Genomic DNA, 19808 nt, shown 5'->3' with positions numbered 1-19808 from the left:
AGAGAAACAGGTAAAAGGAGATAGCCAGAGCATGACTTCAACAAGTCTGTAACTGGGCCCTGTGTATAGATCTCTGATCTCTACTGACAAGAGACTTCCCTTGTGCATTATGTCTAGACCTGTCTTTTAAATTAGAAATGTCATGTTTTTATTAGTAAGTACAACACATGCATAAAAGGGAGGTTTCCCAGGTGATGCAGATGGTAAGGATGCCACCTGCCAATGCAGGAAACAAGTTTGATCCCTGAGTCAGGAAGATTCCCTGGAGGAGGGAATGTCAACACACTCCAGTATTCTTGCCTGGGAATCCCATGGACAGAGGAGCCTAGTGGGCTATAGTCCATGGGGTCGTAAACAGCTGGACACAACTGAGCAACTAAGAACCCACACACATGTTTTGGCCACACCTTGTGGCTTTCGGGATCTTACTTCCCCCACCAGGGACTGAACCTGCACCCTTGGCAGTGAACCACTGGACCACCTGGGAATTCCCTTCATATATTTAAAATAATACAAATAAAAGAAACATACCTATAGCCATCACCAACCCTATACAACAAACACTCAGTTTTGGTGCGGCCCTGGGGAGGATGGGACGCAGATGGCAGCAGCAATGGAGGAACCGGCAAAAGCTGCAGGTTTCCGTTCTGTAACCATTCCTCCTACTCCCTGACTCATGGGCTGTGAGGCCTGGGTGGGATCCTGCTGCGGTGGGTGCAGCCGCTTGGACTGGGGGCGGATGTGGAGATTTCTGGGCAGTGTAGTGTGGAAGCAATTGTTCACCTTGTCCTCATTCTGCACATTTTGTGTTGACAAGGGTGTGCTTGCATGCGTGCTAAGTCGCTTCAGTCGTGTCTGACTCTGTGTTACCCTATGTACTGTAGGCTCCTCTGTCCATTGGATTCTTCAGGCAAGAATACTGGAGTGGGTTGCCATTTTCTTCTCCAGGGGATCTTCCCCACACAAGGATGGAGCCTAGATCTTTTACATCTCCTGCATTGGCAGGCAGGTGATTTATCATTAGCGCCACCTGCCCAAATGAGAAGGAAAAAACAGCCCACTCCAGTATTCTTGCCTGGAGAATCCCATGGACAGAGAAGCCTGGTAGGCTACAGTCCATAGGGTCGCAAGAATCGGACACGACTTAGCGACTAAACCACCACCCACCATAGCAGCAGAACAGTAGGGCGTAAACGGTATGTGTCATCCATACTCAGGCTCAGGCTTCCCAGGTGGTGCAGCAGTAAAGAATCTGCCTGCAATGCAGGAGAAGCAGATGAGGGAGGTTTAATCCCAGGGTTGGGAAGCTCCCCTGGAGGAGGAAATGGCAACCCACTGCAGTATTGCCTGGGAAATCCCATGGGGTCGCAAAGCTCAGACACTCAGTCTCCTGCCATCTGCTTCTGGCAGATTCCTCAGCTGGTGTTGCACCCGCTCCATCCCCACACTGGGGGTGGAGGCAAAGCTGTGCCTCCAAGCAAACAGAGCAGAAAGAGTGTGACCATGGATCATCACAGTGACGAGTGTAGTGAACGCAGGGAGAGGAACAACATGGCTGTGAAAAAGTGCTGCTTGATGAGCAGAAAGCACAGGATATGCGGCAAACAGTCAATCAGCTCAAGGAAGAGAATGAATGATTGGAAGCAAAAATTATATTGCTGACTAAGGGATTAAGTTAGTTCTAAAAGGTCTTCTGGACTTCATAGACTCTTTCAACTTCAGCTTCTTCAGCATTACTGGTTGGGGCATAGGCTTGGATTACCATGATATTGAATGGTTTGCCTTGGAAACGAACAGAGACCATTCTGTCGTTTTTGAGATTGCATCCAAGTACTGCATTTCGGAATCTTTTGTTGACCATGATGGCTATTCCATTTCTTCTAAGGGATTCCTGCTCACAGTAGTAGATATAATGGTCATCTGAGTTAAATTCACCCATTCCAGTCCATCTTAGTTTGCCAATTCCCAGAATGTCATCGTTCACTCTTGCCGTCTCCTGTTTGACCACTTCCAATTTGCCTTGATTCATGGACCTAACATTCCAGGTTCCTATGCAATATTGCTCTTTACAGCATCAGACCTTGCTTCTATCACCAGTCACACCCACACTTGGGTATTGTTTTTGCTTTGGCTCCATCCCTTCATTCTTTCTGGAGTTATTTCTCCATTGATCTCTAGTAGCATATTGGGCACTTACCGACCTGGGGAGTTCCTCTTTCAGTGTCCTATCATTTTGCCTTTTCATACTGTTCATGGGGTTCTCAAGGCAAGAATACTGAAGTGGTTTGCCATTCCCTTCTCCAGTGGACCCCATTCTGTCAGACCTCTCCACCATGACCTGTCCATCTTGGATGGCCCCACATGGCATGGCCTAGTTTCATTGAGTTAGACAAGGCTGTGGTCCGTGTGATCAAATTGGCTAGTTTTCCATGATTATGGTTTCAGTGTGTCTGCCCTCCAATCCCCTCTCGCAACACCTACCATCCCACTTGGGTTTCTCTTACCTTGGTCGTGGGGTATCTCTTCACGGCTGCTCCAGCAAAGTGCAGCCACTGCTCCTTACCTTGGATGAGGGGTATCTCCTCACGGCCGCCCCTCCTGACCTTGAACGTGTAGTAGCCCCTCTCAGGCCTCCTGCTCCCACACGGCCACTGCCCCTTGGACTTGGGCTTGTTCCTCTTGGCTGCTGCCCCTGGCCTTGGGCATGTGGTAGCTCCTCTCGGCTGCTGCCCCTGACCTTGGGCGTGGGGTAGCTTCAAAATCAGTGAAGATGGTGATTGCAGCCATGAAATTAAAAGATGCTTACTCCTTGAAAGGAAAGTTATGACCAATCTAGGTAGCATATTGAAAAGCAGAGATATTACTTTGCCAACAAAGGTCTGTCTAGTCAAGGCTATGGTTTTTCCAGTGGTCATGTATGGATGTGAGAGTTGGACTGTGAAGAAAGCTGAGTGTTGAAGAATTGATGCTTTTGAACTGCAGTTGGAGAAGACTCTTGAGAGTCCCTTGGACTGCAAGGAGATCCAACCAGTCCATTCTGAAGGAGATCAGCCCTGGGATTTCTTTGGAAGGAATGATGCTAAAGCTGAAACTCCAGTACTTTGGCCACCTCATGAGAAGAGTTGACTCATTGGAAAAGACCCTGATGCTGGGAGGGATTGGGGGCAGGAGGAGAAGGGGACGACAGAGGATGAGATGGCTGGATGGCATCACCGACTCAATGGACATGAGTTTGAGTAAACTCTGGGAGTTGGTGATGGACAGGGAGGCCTGGCATGCAGCAATTCATGGGGTCACAAAGAGTCAGATGTGACTGAGCAACTGAACTGAACTGACCTGAAGGAATTAAGTTTACTGAAAGATTTCTTTCTTGAGCCACACACACAACCTCGCAGATAACGTGCAACCCAGTGGGACTGAAAACACGACAAGTTCTGATAATGCAGGACAGTAGACCTCACCCCCTCCAAACTCCGCAACTTGTGGCTTGAACGTTAAGTGTGACTGCCTACACCATTCGCATCAGAGGCTGAACTGCCATTATTCAAAGATCCGTTGAAGGTTGTTTTCTTGAATAAGCATTAAAGAGTTGATTAGCTAAAACTGTTAGCCCTGTAATTTGAACATCTGGTTTTAAATGATAAGGATATTTGTGGCAATGAAAAACATTTTAAAGGTATGTGAAGTGAAGCAAAAGTCGCTCAGTCATGTCTGACTCTTTGCAACCCCATGACCCGAAGCACGCCAGGCCTCCCTGTCCATCACCAACTCCCAGAGTTTACCCAAACTCATGTTCATTGAGTCAGTGATGCCATCCAACCATGTTATCCTCTCTCATCCCCTTCTCCTCCTGCCCTCAATTTTTCCCAGCAGCAGGGTCTTTTCAAATGAGTCAGCTCTTGGCATCAGGTAGCCAATGGATTACATAGTCCATGGAATTCTCCAGGCCAGAATGCTGGAGTGGGTAGCCTTTCCCTTCTCCAGGGGTCCTTCCCAATGCAAGGATAGAACTCAGGACTCCCACATTGCAGGCGGATTCTTTACCAGCTGAGCCACCAGGGAAGCCCTTTAAAATATATATATATATATTTTTTTAATGCCTGGACTTTGATGTTCTTAATAAATCCTGACTTCCTCTCCACTAAAAAAAAAAAAAAAAAGAAAAAAAATTGCCCAGTTTTTGTGACGTCTTATGTAAGTACTTGGCTAATAGTTTTCCTTCCCTCCCAAGAAAGAAGCCTAATATCCTGAATTATGTATTCATCATTCCAATACTTTCCATCATAGTTTTTCTATATATGTATGTACCTCTTGGGCTTCCAATGCCAGAGATGTAAGAGATGTGGGTTCGATCCCTGGGTCTGGAAGAGCCCCTGGAGGAGGATATGACAACCCCACTCCAGTATTCTTGCCTGGAGAATCCCATGGACAGAGGAGCCTGGTGGACTACTGTTCATGGGGTCATGAAGAGTTGGACAGGACTGAAGTAACTGAGCTCGCATAAAGGTACCCCTTAAAATACAGTTTAATTTTTTCATATATTTGCTTTTATATAAACAGAATTATCCTGTGTGTATTCTTGCATGACCTGTTGTAGTTCGGTCTCATTAATTTTCTCTGCTTTATTTATTCTCCAGTGTTTGGATGTGACACTTCTGTATGCTTGTTTGACTGTTTTTTAGCTATTATAACAACTTCTATGGATATGATTCCTGGTGCACGTTTCTTTTAGAGTCTAAAATAGAAGTGTAATTGGTAGGTCATGAGAAAACTATATGTAGGTCAGGAAGCAACAGTTAGAACTGGACATGGAACAAAAGACTGGTTCCAAATAGGAAAAGGAGTACATCAAGGCTGTATATTGTCACCCTGCTTATTTAACTTCTATGCAGAGTACATCATGAGAAACGCTGGGCTGGAAGAAGCACAAGCTGGAATCAAGATTGCCGGGAGAAATATCAATAACCTCAGATATGCAGATGACACCATCCTTACGGCAGATAGTGAAGAGGAACTAAAAAGCCTCTTGATGAAAGTGAAAGAGGAGAGTAAAAAAGTTGGCTTAAAGCTCAACATTCAGAAAACGAAGATCATGGTATCCGGTCCCATCACTTCATGGGAAATAGATGGGGAAACAGTGTCAGACTTTAATTTTTTGGGCTCTAAAATCACTGCAGATGGTGATTGCAGCCATGAAATTAAAAGACGCTTACTCCTTGGAAGGAAAGTTATGACCAACCTAGATAGCATATTGAAAAGCAAAGACATTATTTTGCCAACAAAGGTCCATCTAGTCAAGGCTATGGTTTTTCCAGTGGTCATGTATGGATGTGAGAGTTGGACTGTGAAGAAAGCTTAGCGCTGAAGAATTGATGCTTTCAAACTGTGGTGTTGGAGAAGACTCTTGAGAGTCCCTTGGACTGCAAGGAGATCCAACCAGTCCATTCTAGAGGAGATCAGCCCTGGGTGTTCTTTGGAAGGAATGATGCTAAAGCTGAAACTCCAGTACTTTGGCCACCTCATGCGAAGAGTTGACTCATTGGAAAAGACTCTGATGCTGGGAGGGATTGGGGGCAGGAGGAAAAGGGGACGACAGAAGATGAGATGGCTGGATGGCATCACCGACTCGATGGCTGTGTTTGAGTGAACTCCAGGAAATGGTGATGGATAGGAGGCCTGGCATGCTGCGATTCATGGGGTCACAAAGAGTTGGACACGACTGAGCAACTGAACTGAACTGATGCTGAGTATAGGTACAACTCTACTGTGTAATGCCAAATGGTTTTCCACAGTGATCATACCAACTTAAACTCCATTACAGTCTAAAGAACTAAGTTCAGAGGAGTCTTTGTGGAAAACAAATACAACCAGTGGTAATTATACTACCCAACAGCCCCATTTATCAATAAAGTAGACCACAAGCCTCATTCATTTAAATTTTAAGTCCACACCCTATCTAGTTTTATAGCTCATGGCTACAGCTTCAGGAAATATTCCATCATTCAGAAAAATACACAGTACCAAAGCCCTTGAAAATGCATGATTTATGTTATGCACTATAAACCTGAAAAGGAAGAAGAAAAAAGGCAGATGACTGAAGAGAAGGTAAATACAACACCCCACCATTGTGTTCCATCCACTCTACTGCTTGAGTTTTTATTTGTGTGTTTCTCATTTATGAAAAAAAATTTGAATGTGTAGGTAATGATTTTTAGTGAAAAACTTTAAAACAAACTACACAAAAACAATACATTGAATACCTGTATATTCATCACCTAGATTTAACAAATGTTAACATTTGTTACAACATTTCACATATTTTCTTAGATAGATAATAGCAAAATGATTCTATTACCAATTCTGATTTGAAGGAGAGTTTCCTACCATTTATGTCAATTCTGAAGCTATCTACTGGGAGATAGGATTAGATCCCACAGGTTAATGGCTCAGTCCTGCAAGACTGCCCCCTCACCCCACATCAGATGCCAATTTCAAGTCCAGATTGTCACATGTTCTTCTGGCCTACTGGCTACAGAGTAGCAGTTCCAACCTCTAATGCTGGAGGATTTGGGTTTGATTAATTTGATGGAGCAGCTCACAGATCTCAGATAAACATTTTACTTACTAAACTACCAATTTCAAAATGAGATGGAAGAGATGTACTAGGCAAGGTGTGAGGGGGCAAGCTCCTAAAGCACCACTCTCCCCAGACCTCCACGTGTTCATCAACCCAGAAGCTCTCTAAACCCTGTCCTTTTGAGTTTTTATGGAGACTTTACTATATAAGCAAGCTTGATTAAATCGTTGGTCATTAGTGACTGAATTCAATATCTAGTCCTTCTCTACACCCTCGAGAAACTGAAAGTTTCAATGCTCTATTCATGACATTGACTCCACTGGCAACCAACCCCCATCCTTAGGTGCTTCCCAAGTCACCTTATTAACAAACCAAAAATATCTTTATTGTTCTCATTGCTTAGGATATTCCAAGGATTTTAGGAGCTGGGTGACTGAAACAAAGACCAAATATATATTTGTTATTAGAAGTCACAATATCACAGGTGGATATGAAATAAAATATTTCCTTAAAAATGAAGCCCCTTTATAATCCTCTCCTATCCATTCTCCTCCCCCTACCACTTTTCCCCAGAAGTAACCTCTCTCCCAGAAGTTGTTGCATGTCTCTTCTTTTTATTTTTAGGAGCATATGTATGTGCCCGGGGTTCCTTGGTGGTTTAGTAGGTAAAGACTTGCCTGCAATGCAAGAGACCAGAGTTTGATCCCTTAATTGGGAAGATCCCCTGGAGAAGGAAATGGCAACCCACTCCAGTATTCTTGCCTGGAAAATCTCATGGACAAAGGAGCCTGGCGGGGTCTAGTACACAGGGTCACAAAAGTCAGACACAACTTGGTGACTAAACCACCATGTATGTGCTCATAAACTATACATAATTTTTCATTCAGTTAAAATTTTTACACAAGTTTCATCATATTTTATCTATTATTTGGGAATATATTTTTAAGTTTAACATTAAGTTTTGGACATTTGTCAATGTAGTATACCACTACCTCTTTCATTGTTACTCCGTGTATGATTCCATTATGTGAGGAAAATACAATGTATTTATTCATTCTTTTATTTATGTGGGACTTTTTGGTTCTTCTCTGTTGTCAGAAACACTGCAAAGAAGATACCAGTGCACTTCTTGAAGTTTTCAATTGCGTACCCAGAAAGGAAATAACAAGACTGCCAAGAACGAACACTTCCTGCTTTATTACAGGTTGCCACATTGATCTCCACCCTGACTGTGCCAATGTACTCTTTCTCCAGAAGAGTATAAACATGCCTGCTTTCCTCTCCTCATAACTTCCCTTCTCAGAGTGCAGACTACAAGGGGATGGGGAATAATGGCCTGAGAAGTAAGGAGAAACTAGAGAGTTCAAAAGGGCTACATCACCAGGTGACTTGCCAAACACTCTAGGGAGCTGGATCCTATTCTGAGAACCTACTGAAAAGTTTTCATCAGGAGAGTGTCATGATCAATTTTCCTTTAAGAAAGATGACAGGAGCCAACATGGAGAATGGATTGGAGTGGGAAGGCAGGCTTTAGAAAAGGCCTTTGGAATAGGGAGGGACTGAGGGCTACTCAAATGTATCCTGACTTCGCTAAATCTCTTTGTTTTGTTTTTCAATGAAAACAATAAATTCTGGTTCCCACGTTAATTCATTTTCCTCTAGTGGCACTTCAAGGTCCTAAAGTTCTAGCCTAAAGGAAAAAAGAACAGGTTTTGCTTCCATTGTCTGGCAGTTTTATAAAGGACACATACTGTGCAGAAGAGACATACAGCCTGTCAGTTGCACAAACCAATAAACACACCTTTATTGCTAATTACCATTTTCTTTTTGTGCTACTTTTTGCCAAATGGCAATGAAAGCTGAAGCACAGATGCTCATTAACATCCTTCTTGATTTACTGACAGTTCAGCACTGACAGTTTAATAAGCTGAGGATTCAACCCAAAGATTATTTGTCATTGCATTTTGGGGTGATGTCTTCCCTCACCTCTTGAACTGAGCAGCCTGTTCACATTTGTAACAATTGCACCAAAAATATTAGTGTTTTAAATTTATGTTGCATATTTTTAATGAAAAACTCAAAACATGTCTCCTCTGTAAGGGAGCAATATTTGCCACCCCAATATTATATATCTCTTTGGGAAGAGGATTCATTTAAGCTGATTAATTTTAAGGCCCAAAAGACTCAGGAATAACATTTGGCCTTCCCCCTGAAGCCTAAAAGAATGTAGACAGAAGAGTTGTTCCAGGAAGCGTTATCACCATAGCTAACTAGCTGTGTTGAAAGGAAGAAATCCAGCAAACTCTGCTTATTAAAATTCGTCTCCATGGCCTGGCCCAGTATTCATTTATTTACCAAACATTCCCTTTTTCATGTCAATGTGGCTTGTCTTCCTCATCTTTGAAGTCCCAAACCACAACCCCAAATATCCTCTTTTGTCTTTAATGGAAGATGATATTTAAGGTAAAGGCTTTGGCCATTTTGATGAATTACTTGGTTTTTCTGGGGCCGCAACAGCGCATGAGGGTGGCCGAGAGGAGCTAGCCCACGTCCAAGGTCAGGGACAGTGGCTGAGAGGAGTTACCCCATGTTGAAGGTAAGAGAAACCCAAGTAAAACAGTAGGCACTGAGAGAGGGCATCAGAGGGCAGACAGACTGAAACCACAATCACAGACAACTAGCCAATCTGATCACATGGACCACAGCCTTGTCTAACTCAATGAAACTAAGCCATGCTGGTAGGGCCACCTGAGATGGACGGGTCATGGTGGATAGGTCTGATAGAATGTGGTCCACTGGAGAAGGGAATGGCAAACCACTTCAGTATTCTTGCCTTGAGAACCCCATGAACAGTATGAAAAGGCAAAATGATAGGACACTGAAAGAGGAACTCCCCAGGTCGGTAAGTGCCCAATATACTACTGGAGATCAGTGGAGAAATAACTCCAGAAAGAATGAAGGGATGGAGCCAAAGCAAAAACAATACCCAGGTGTGGATGTGGCTGATGATAGAAGCAAGGTCTGATGCTGTGAAGAGCAATATTGCATAGGAACCTGGAATGTTAGGTCCATGAATCAAGGCAAATTGGAAGTGGTCAAACAGGAGATGGCAAGAGTGAACGCCAACATTCTAGGAATCGGCAAACTAAGATGGACTGGAATGGGTGAATTTAACTCAGATGACCATTATATCTACTACTGTGGGCAGGAATCCCTTAGAAGAAATGGAGTAGCCGTCATGGTCAACAAAAGAGTCGGAAATGCAGTACTTGGATGCAATCTCAAAAATGACAGAATGGTCTCTGTTCGTTTCCAAGGCAAACCATTCAATATCACAGTAATCCCTGACCAGTAATGCTGAAGAAGCTGAAGTTGAACGGTTCTATGAAGACCTCAAAGACCTTTTAGAACTAACACCCCCAAAAGATGCCCTTTTCATTATAGGGGCCTGGAATGCAAAAGTAGGAAGTCAAGAAACAACTTGGGGTAACAGGCAAATTTGGCCATGGTGTACAGAATGAAGCAGGGCAAAGGCTAACAGAGTTTTACCAAGAGAATGCACTGGTCATAGCAAACACCCTCTTCCAACAACACAGGAGAAGACTCTACATATGGACATCACCAGATGGTCAACACCGAAATCAGATTGATTATATCCTTTGCAGCCAAAAATGGAGAAGTTCTATACAGTCAGCAAGAACAAGACCGGGAGAGGACTGTGGCTCAAATCATGAACTCCTTATTGCCAAAATCTGACTTAAATTGAATAAAGTAGGGAAAACCACTAGACCATTCAGTTATGACCTAAATCAAATCCCTTATGACTATACAGTGGAAGTGAGAAATAGATTTAAGGGACTAGATCTGATAGAGTGCCTGATAAACTATGGATGGGGCTTCATGACATTGTACAGGAGACAGGGAGCAAGACTATCCCCAAGAAAAAGAAATGCAAAACAGCAAAATGGCTGAGGAGGCCTTACAAATAGCTTTGAAAAGAAGAGAAGTGAAAAGCAAGGGAGAAAGGGAAAGATATACCCACTTGAATGCAGAGTTTCAAAGAATAGGAGACATAAGAAAGCCTTCCTAAGTGATCAATGCAACGAAATAGAGGAAAACAATAGAATAGAAAAGACTAGAGATCTCTTCAAGAAAATTAGAGATACCAAGGGAACATTTCATGCAAAGATGGGCTCAATAAAGGACAGAAATGGTATGGACCTAACAGAAGCAGAAGATATTAAGAAGACACCTCTTCTTCTGCAAGAATACACAGAAGAACTGTACAAAAAAGATCTTCATGACCCAGATAATCATGAAGGTGTGATCACTCACACTCACCTAGAGCCAGACATTCTGGAATGTGAAGTCTGGTAGGCCTTAGGAAGCATCATTATGAACAAAACTAGTGGAGGTGATGGAATTCCAGTTGAGCTATTTCAAATTCTAAAAGATGATGCTGTGAAAGTGCTGCACTCAACATGCCAGAAAATTTGGAAAACTCAGCAGTGGCCACAGGTCTGGAAAAAGTCAGTTTTCATTCCAATCCCAAAGAAGGGCAATGCCAAAGAATGCTCAGACTACCACATAATTGCACTCATCTCACACGCTAGTAAAGTAATGCTCAAAATTCTCCAAGCCAGGCTTCAGCAATATGTGAATCATGAACTTCCAGATGCTCACGCTGGTTTTAGAAAAGGCAGAGGAACCAGAGATAAAATTTCCAACATCCCCTGGATCATTTAAAAAGCAAGAGAGTTCCAGGAAAACATCTATTTCTGCTTTATTGACTATGCCAAAGCCTTTGACTGTGTGGATCACAATAAACTGTGGAAAATTCTGAAAGAGATGGGAATACCAGACCACCTGACCTGCCTCTTGAGAAACCTGTATACAGGTCAGGAAGCAACAGTTAGAACTGGACATGGAAAAACAGACTGGTTCCAAATAGGAAAAGGTGTATGTCAAGGCTGTATATTGTCAACCTGCTTATTTACCTTATATGCAGAGAACATAGTGAGAGATGCTGGGCTGGAGGAAGCACAAGCTGGAATCAAGATTGCTGGGAGAAATATCATTAACCTCAGATATGCAGATGATACCACCCTTATGGCAGAAAGTGAAGAAGAACTAAAGAGCCTCTCGGTGAAAGTGAAAGAGGATTAGTTGTTTGTCAGTTGCTTTATTTGCTATTATTTTCTCCCATTCTGAAGGCTGTCTTTTCATCTTGCTAATAGTTTCCTTTGATGTGCAGAAGCTTTTAAGGTTAATTAGGTCCCATTTGTTTATTTTTGCTTTTACTTCCAATATTCTGGGAGGTGGGTCATAGAGGATCCTGCTGTGATGTATGTCAGAGAGTGTTTTGCCTATGTTCTCCTCTAGGAGTTTTATAGTTTCTGGTCTTACGTTGAGATCTTTAATCCATTTTGAGTTTATTTTTGTGTATGGAATTTAGAAAGGTGGTAACAATAACCCTGTGTACGAGACAGCAAAAGAGACACTGATGTATAGAACAGTCTTATGGAATCTGTGGGAGAGGGTGAGGGTGGGAAGATTTGGGAGAATGGCATTGAAACATGTAAAATATCATGTATGAAACGAGATGCCAGTCCAGGTTCGATGCACGATACTCGATGCTTGGGGCTAGAGCACTGGGACAACCCAGAGGGATGGTGTGGGGAGGGAGAAGGGAGGAGGGTTCAGGATGGGGAACACATGTATACCTGTGGTGGATTCATTTTGCTATTTGGCAAAACTAATACAATTATGTAAAGTTTAAAAATAAAATAAAAAAAAAATAAAACCAGCTTGAACATCTGGAAAAAAAAAAAAAAAGAAAGTGAAAGAGGAGAGTGAAAAAGTTGGCTTAAAGCTCAACATTCAGAAAACTAAGATCATGGCATCTGGTCCCATCACTTCATGGCAAATAGATGGGGAAACAGTGGAAACAGAGGCTGACTTTATTTTTCTGGGCTCCAAAATCACTGGGTCTTTTTCCACAGCCTTTGTTTTAAAGTCTATTTTATCTGATATGAGTATTGCTACTCCTGCTTTCTTTGGTCTCTATTTGCATGGAATATGTTTTTCCAGCCCTTCACTTTCAGTCTGTATGTGTCTCTTGTTTCGAGGTGGGTCTCTGGTAGACAACATACATAAGGGTCTTCTTTTTGTATCCATTCAGCCAGTCTTTGCCTTTTGGTTGGTGCATCAACCCATTTATGTGTAAGGTAATTATTGATAAATATGGTCCCGTTTCCATTTACTTTATAGTTTTGGGTTCGAGTTTATTCACCTTTTTTTGTTTACTATCTGGAGAAGATCCTTTAACATTTGTTGGAGAACTGGTTTGGGGGTGCTGAATTCTCTCAGCTTTTGCTTGTCTGTAAAGCTTTTGATTTCTCCTTCATATTTGAATGAGATCCTTGCTGGGTACAGTAATCTGGGCTGTAGGTTATTTTCTTTCATCACTTTAAGTATGTCCTGCCATTCCCTTCTGACCTGAAGAATTTCTATTGAAAGATCAGCTGTTATCTTTATGGGAATCCCCTTGTGTGTTATTTGTTGTTTTTCCCTTGCTGCTTTTAATATTTGTTCTTTATGTTTGATCTTTGTTAATTTGATTAATATGTGTCTTGGGGTGTTTCACCTTGGGTTTATCCTGTTTGGGACTCTCTGGGTTTCTTGAACTTGGGTGATTATTTCCTTCCCCATTTTAGGGAAGTTTTCAACTATTATCTCCTGAAATATTTTCTCATGGTCTTTCTTTTTGTCTTCTTCTTCTGGGACTCCTATGATTTGAATGTTGGGGCGTTTAACATTGTCCCAGAGGTCGCTGAGATTGACCTCATTTTTTTAAATTCATTTTTCTTTTTTCCTCTCTGATTGATTTATTTCTACCATTCTATCTTCTACCTCACTAATCCTATCTTTTGCCTCCATTATTCTACTATTTGTTCCCTCCAGAGTATTTCTGATCTCATTTATTGCATTATTCAGTATATATTGACTCTTTTATATGTCTTCTAGGTCCTTGTTAAACCTTTCTTGCATATTCTCAATCCTTGTCTCCAGGCTGTTTATCTGTGATTCCATTTTGTTTTCAAGATTTTGGATAAACTTCACTATCATTATTCAGAATTCTTTATCAGGTAGATTCCCTATCTCTTCCTCTTTTTTTTTTTTTGGTTTGGTGGACATTTATCCTGTTCCTTTACCTGCTGGGTATTCCTCTGACTCTTCATCTTGTTTATATTGCTGTGTTTGGGGTGGCCTTTCTGTATTCTGGCAGTTTGTGGAGTTCTCTTTATTGTGGAGTTTCCTTGCTGTGGGTAGGGGTTGTACAGGTGGCTTGTCAAGGTTTCCTGGTTAGGGAAGCTTGTGTCGGTGTTCTGGTGGGTGGAGCTGGATTTCTTCTCTCTGGAGTGCAATGAAGTGTCCATTAATGTGTTATGAGATGTCAATGGGTTTGGAGTGACTTTGGGCACCCTGTATATTGAAGTTCAGGTCTGTGTTCCTGTGCTGCTGGATAATTTGTGTGATATGTCTTGCTCTGGAACTTGTTGGCCCTTGGGTGGTGCTTGGCTTCAGTGTAGGTATGGAGGCATTTGATGAGCTGTTGTTGATTAATGTTCCCTGGAGTCAGGAGTTCTCTGGTGTTCTCAGGATTTGGACTTAAGCCTTCTGCTTCTGGTTTTCAGTCTTATTTTTACAGTAGCCTCAAGGTTTCCCCATCTATACAGCACCATTGATAAAACATCTAGGTTAAAAATGAAAAGTTTCTCCACAGTGAGGGACACCCAGAGAGGTTCACAGAGTTACATGGAGAAGAGAAGAGGGAGGAGGGAGATAGAGGTAACCAGGAGGAGAAGAGGGGGAATCAAAAGAGGAGGGAGCAAGCTAGCCAGTCATCAGTTCTCTAAGGAGTATGTCAAGGCTGTATATTGTCACCCTGCTTATTTTACTTCTATGCAGAGTACATCATGAGAAACGCTGGGCTGGAAGAAGCATAAGCTGGAATCAAGATTGCCAGGAGAAATATCAATAACCTCAGATATGCAGATGACACCACCCTTATGGCAGAAAGTGAAGAGGAACTAAAAAGCCTCTTGATGGAGGTGAAAGAGGAGAGTGAAAAAGTTGGCTTAAAACTCAACATTCAGAAAACAAAGATCATGGCATCTGGTCCCATCACTTCATGGGAAATAGATGGGGAAACAGTGGAAACAGTGTCAGACTTTATTTTTGGGGGCTCCAAAATCACTGCAGATGGTGATTGCAGTCATGAAATTAAAAGACGCTTACTCCTTGGAAGGAAAGTTATGACTAACCTAGATAGCATATTGAAAAGCAAAGACATTACTTTGCCAACAAAGATCCATCTAGTCAAGGCTATGGTTTTTCCAGTGGTCATGTACGGGTGTGAGAGTTGGTCCATGAAGAAAGCTGAGTGCCAATGAATTGATGCTTTTGAACTGTGGTGTTGGAGAAGACTCTTGAGAGTCCCTTGGACTGCAAGGAGATCCAACCAGTCCATTCTGAAGGAAATCAGCCTTGGGATTTCTTTGGAGGGAATGATGCTGAAGCTGAAACTCCAGTACTTTGGCCAACTCATGCAAAGAGTTGACTCATTGGAAAAGACTCTGATGCTGGGAGGGATTGGAGGCAGGAGGAGAAGGGGAAGACAGAGGGTGAGATGGCTGGATGGCATCACTGACTCGATGGACGTGAGTTTGAGTGAACTCTGGGAGTTAGTGATGGACAGGGAGGCCTGGCGTGCTGTGATTCATGGGGTCGCAAAAGGTTGGACACGACTGAGTGACTGAACTGAACTGAACTGATGCGCTTTCCACAGTCTGGATTCCTCAGAGATGTTCATGGCGTTACACAGAGAAGATAAGAGGGAGGAAGGAGACAGAGGTAGCCATGAGGATAAAGGGGGAATCAAAAGAAGAGAGACAGATCCAGCCAGTAATCAGTTCCCTTAGTGTTCTCCACCATCCGTAACACACAAAGAGATTCCCAGAGTTGGGTAGAGAAAAGAAGGGGGAGGGAGGAGATAGAGGCGACCTGGTGGAGATAAAGGAGAGTCCAATGGGGAGAGGTCAGTCAAGCCAGTAATCTCACTCCCAACTAAAAATGGGTACTGAAGATTGGGTTCTTAAAGGTACAAAATTGATAAGAAATATCAAAAAGCAAAGATTAAAAATCTAGAGTATGCAAAACTAATACAATTATGTAAAGTTTAAAAATAAAATAAAATTAAAAAAATCTAGAGTAGAGGTTGGATTTTCAAAAATATAATATTAAAGAAAAAAGTCACAAAATTATAATATATATATATATATATATATATATGAAGTTTGCTTTAAAAAATAAGGTCTCTCTTATTTTTGCAAAGTAATAGGTTATAAAAATGAAAATTAAAGGAGTAATATAGGACTTAAAAATAAAAAAAATTAAAGAATGATAGCAAAAATATATCTAGGACTTTCTCTGGTGGTGTTGTGGGCAGTGTGGGGTCAGTTCATTTTCAGATAGTTCCTTGATCCGGCTTCTATTTCTCAAGATCTATAGGCCCCTTTCTATGTAGTTGGTACTAACTACAGGGTTTTAATCTATTGCACCTGTCACTTCCAAGGAGGTTCCCTCTGTTTTAGCTTCTTCTGTTTGCTGGTCTCTTCAGTGTCTAATTTCCACCCTGACTAAAGGCGGCTGTGGTAAACACTATTTTAGGCTCCCTTGTTCAGTCGTGCTGTAGGGAGGGAGGAATGCTGCAAACAAATAACACTGGCATGTGGTCACAGTGTCTTGGCTACAATGGGTTTGAACCCACTCACAGCGTGTGTGCTTTCCCTGTCTACACTGCTTAGGCTCTAGGTTGCTCTGCTGGGAACTGTCTGAGGCCGGCCCTGGGTTGTATGCACTTCCCAGGTCTAAGCCGCTCAGGTTCAGGTACTCGGGTAGTCCTCAGAGGCACAGACTCGGTTGGGCCTGCGTTTTGTGGCCTTCCCAGGTCTGAGCAGCTCAGGTGACCAGGTGTTTGGCAAGTGCGGTCGCTGTGACTTATCACCTCCCCTGTCCCCACCTCTCAGTTTTCTGGGTGTACAAGCAGTGCACCTTCTCAGGCAGATGTTGACCATCCAGAATCCCAAGCAGTCTTGGTTAGCAACGAAGCCTGCTTGCAGTTTGGTAGATAATGCCTCTCTGGGGCTGCGATTGCCCCCTTCTGGCTCTGGCTGCCCTCGCTTGCCTGTCACCAGAGGGGGAAGGGCCAGTCTGCAGCCAGCTAACTCTGTTCAGTCCTTTGTTCTGTGACCAGGCCTGGCAGTGTCTTAGGTTAGGGCTTTTCGCGGGGTAGCTATCCCACAGTCTGGTTTGCTATCCCAAGTTAGTTTCCTCAGATTGCCCTTGGGGCCTTCAGGTTGGTCCTTACTCTGAGCAATGCAGGCCATGCCTCCCTGCCCAGCTCCCACTTGCTAGTGGCGGATGTAAGTGTCTACGCTGCTTCTCCACTGGGAGTTACCGTTGGGCACGTAATCTATGGGTTTTAATTATTTATTTATTTTTCCTCCCAGTTATGTTGCCCTCTGTGGTTCCAAGGCTCGCCACAGACTCGGTGGTGAGAGTGTTTCCTGGTGTTTGGAAACTTCTCTCTTTTTTAAGACTCCCTTCCAGGGACGGATCTCTGTCCCTACCTCTTTTGTCTCTTTTTATCTTTTATATTTTTTCATACCTCCTTTTGAAGACAATGGGTTGATTTTCTGGGTGCCTGATGTCCTCTTCTGGCATTCAGAAGTTGTTTTGTGGAATTTACTCAGCGTTTAAATGTTCTTTTGATGAATTTGTGGGGGAGAAAGTGGTCTTCCTGTCCTATTCCTCTGCCATCTTAGCCAAAATCACTGTGGATGGTGATTGCAGCCATGAAATTAACAGATGCTTTCTCCTTGGAAGAAAAGTTATGACCAACCTAGACAGCATATTAAAAAGCAGGGACATCACTTTGCCAACAAAGGTCCATCTAGTCAAGGCTATGGTTTTTCCAGTGGTCATGTATGGATGTGAGAGTTGGACTATAAAGAAAGCTGAGTGCTGAAGAATTGATGCTTTTGAACTGTGGTGTTGTAGTATACTCTTGAGAGTCCGTTGGACTGCAAAGAGATCCAACCAGTCCATCCTAAAGAAGATTAGTCCTGGGTGTTCATTGGAGGGACTGATGTTGAAGCTGAAACTCCCAATACTTTGGCCACCTGATGTGGAGAGCTGACTCATTTGAAAAACCCTGATGGTGGGAAAGATTGAGGGCAGGAGGAGAAGGGGACAGAGGAGGATGAGACAGTTGGATGGCACCACCAATACAATGGACATGGGTTTGGGTGGACTCCGGGATTTGGCGATGGACAGGGAGGCCTGGCGTGCTGCGGTTCATGGGGTCGCAAGGAGGTGGACGTGACTGAGTGACTGAACTGAACTGAACTGAACCTTGGTCTCTCCCATATGCACAAGTTATTAAACTTCTGTTTGGTTTTCTCCTGTTAATATTTCTCATATCAATTTAATTCTTACACAATTTAGAAGAGCCTGGAAGTGTAGTACTAAGTCATTTCAGTTGACCCCATGGACTATAGCCCACAAAGTTCCTCTGTCCATGGGATTCTCCAGGCAAGATTACTGGAGTGGGTTGCCATTTCCTTCTCCAGGGGATCTTCCTGACCTAGGGACCAAATCTGCCTTTCTTGCATTTCCTGCATTGGCAGGAGGATTCTTTACCACTTGTACCACCTGAGAGAGGAAAAATTTTCTCCCTCCTTGACATTCTCATTCTTTGATTTACCTTCACAATAAAATCTATGGACAAGAAAGAGGTTTTATGGACCTCATTTCCCATAAGCAGAATCTGGAGGGTATGCTCAAATGATGTTTAAACTTATTTGACCGGTCTACAGCTGCGTATAGAGAGCAAAGAAAATGCTTACTTCTTTATCTGAGAAATAAGGACTTCTTTTTCCCACAGTTTTATTGAAATATAATTAACATTTTGCATTACTTTCAGGTCTACAACATAATGATTAAGTATATGTATTTATTGACAAATGATTAGCACGGTAAGTTTAATTAACCTTCATCATTTCAGGGACTTTCCTGGTGGTCCAGTGGTTAAGACTCCATGCTTTCAGTGCCGGGGACCTAGGTTGATCCCTGGTGGGAGAACTAAGATCCCACATGCTGCACTGCAAGGTCAGACAAAACATCCATCACTTCAAGCAATTACAATGATTTTTCTTGTGATAAGAATTTTTAAGATCTACTCTCTTAGCAACTTTGAAGTATACAATACAATAGTATTAACTATAGTCACCATGCTGTACATTATATCCCCAGAACTTATTCATCTTATAACTGGAAGTTTGTGCCCTTTAACCCCCTTCATCATTTTCCCTCATGCCCACTCCCCACAACCCTCTACTTCTGGCAACCATTCATCTGTAAGAGGCTTCTGCAAAGTGGAGCTTAAACCTACTTGTGGATTCCTGGATGGAGAAATATTGAATGTGATATAATAAACTCTTTTTGAACCCATCTTAAATGGCTGATCTATCATAAGAGCTTCACATTTATTCATCTGGGAGGAGGGATCCCAAAGCAATATTAGGCCTCAGCAGATGTTGCTGAGACAATATGAAGCTCCAGCCAAAAGCATTGTTCCCTTCACTCTGCACTGTTCTTGACAGTTGGTTCTTTATGTTGGAGACAGGAGATAGTTTCATATTGGCCAATTTGTAAATTCTCTGACATTTGGTGACCCCATAGAAGGAATATTTTAAAATATGTTTCTTTTTCTTCTTGTCCACTGTAAATTCCCCTTTCACACATATTCACTCAACACATGATCTTTAATCTATATTAGATTGGGTCAATACAGGATCACTGATTACTTTTCCCTGGTGTAGGAGATACCAAGTTACATACACTTCGTATCTATTAAACAACTTGGTGGTTGTTTAATAGTTGCTAACATTTCCTGGTTGCTATCTCCATCTAAGATGTTTAAAAAACACTAAATGTAAGGTCCAAATGATATAAGCACTTATACACATCAGGGCAGAATTGTGGTAATAGTAGTGACCAACTTTTTTTTACAGATTATTTTCTACACCTCAAGTCTTTCATTGGGACTGATTTGGGACTTTCCTTTTAACAAAGTTACTAGTAGATGCTGTCTTTTATACTCTTT

At 42.5% G+C, this 19808-nt stretch overlaps 1 pseudogene; it reads left to right on the top strand.

Moving 5' to 3' along the window:
- The first annotated feature begins 601 nt into the window (after nt 1–601).
- LOC102280137 (pyridoxal kinase-like) overlaps nt 602–19808 on the top strand; it is a 162671-nt pseudogene continuing 143464 nt past the window's right edge.

The sequence above is a fragment of the Bos mutus genome, chromosome X, assembly GCF_027580195.1.
Source record: "Bos mutus isolate GX-2022 chromosome X, NWIPB_WYAK_1.1, whole genome shotgun sequence".
Taxonomy (NCBI): domain Eukaryota; kingdom Metazoa; phylum Chordata; class Mammalia; order Artiodactyla; family Bovidae; genus Bos; species Bos mutus.
The sequence above is the reverse complement of the archived record's forward strand: the minus strand, read 5'-3'. Positions and strand labels throughout refer to the sequence as shown.